We start from the raw sequence: 1,238 nt of genomic DNA, 5'->3' as shown, positions 1-1,238 counted from the left end.
TGCCTCCCGAGTGCTGGGATTAAAGGTGTGCACCACCACACCTGGCTTGAAGAAAATATTTTTTAAAAAACAAACTACATTGAAAATCCATCTTACCCGTTACAATGGCAGTCATTAGGAAAACACTAGCTGTGGTGGCGCACGCCTCTAATCCCAGCACTCAGGAGACAGAGGCTGGTGGATCTCTGTGAGTTCAAGGCCAGCCTGGTTTAAATTTTCTAAAAAAGCTCTTCATTTTATTTATTATTGTGTGCATCTATCTATGTGTGTGTATGGTGGGGGGTACACACGGTACAGCATGAGTGTACAGGTCAGAGGACAACTTTTAGGATTTGGTTCTCTCCTTCCCACTTTTCATGAGTTCTGGGGACCTAAGGTTATCAGGCTTGTATTGTTATGAGGTTGTCTTACTAGCAAAGACCACTCAGACACAGAAAATTGCCAAAAGAAAAATTTTAGAACCAGCCAGCAACTACACTGGGTATTTGGGTCCCAAGTGCAGCCCTGAGTCATTCTTAGGGTAGGCTTTTTATACAAAAAAACCACATCCAGGGGTGAACAGTTTAAGTTCCCAAGCCTAGGGGTGGAAATCCCCCCTAACAACTTCTATTCTTCAAGAGAACAGTTTCTATTCTGTAAGAACAAGCCAAGAGGAAAATACAGAAGCCATAAACCTGCTGTTATCAGGAGCAACCAGATGCACACCAACCTGTTCTCAAAACTACACCTTGTTGCAGTTGGGTCAAACTTTTCCATTTCCACATTTGAGTTAACTCCCCTCTAGCTTTAACTACTGGGTTTAGCTGGGGCTTACTTGTAATATGGTGTAGCTATGGTTAGTCTTGAGGTGCCCCACCACAGTATTGTAAGGCAGTAACCACCAACACCCACTGAGCCATTTTGCTGGCTCCAAATGTGTTTTTACAATAAGAATATGACAGCGCTCCTATATGTTACCCCTCCTGTTCCCTACCAAGTATAGTCGGGAAATGTGAAGAATTTACCAATAATCTTGTGTTAGTGTTGAGGCTACTGCTGTGCTACAAAACATGGCAGCCACTGGCCAGTGGCAGGTGCCCATCAAGCCCTTGCTCCATGGCTGGTCCAAGTTGAGAAGTACCAGAAGCAGGTAATTTGGATCAGTGTCTAATGGCTTCGAAGAAATTAAGGGACGGTGAATGAATGGTGAGGTTAGCCTGTCATCCCAGCACTTACGAGGCTACATAGTGAAGCCAGCT

This window comes from Nannospalax galili, unplaced genomic scaffold (assembly GCF_000622305.1).
Source record: "Nannospalax galili isolate Female #2095 unplaced genomic scaffold, S.galili_v1.0 scaffold262, whole genome shotgun sequence".
Lineage (NCBI taxonomy): Eukaryota > Metazoa > Chordata > Mammalia > Rodentia > Spalacidae > Nannospalax > Nannospalax galili.
The sequence above is the reverse complement of the archived record's forward strand: the minus strand, read 5'-3'. Positions refer to the sequence as shown.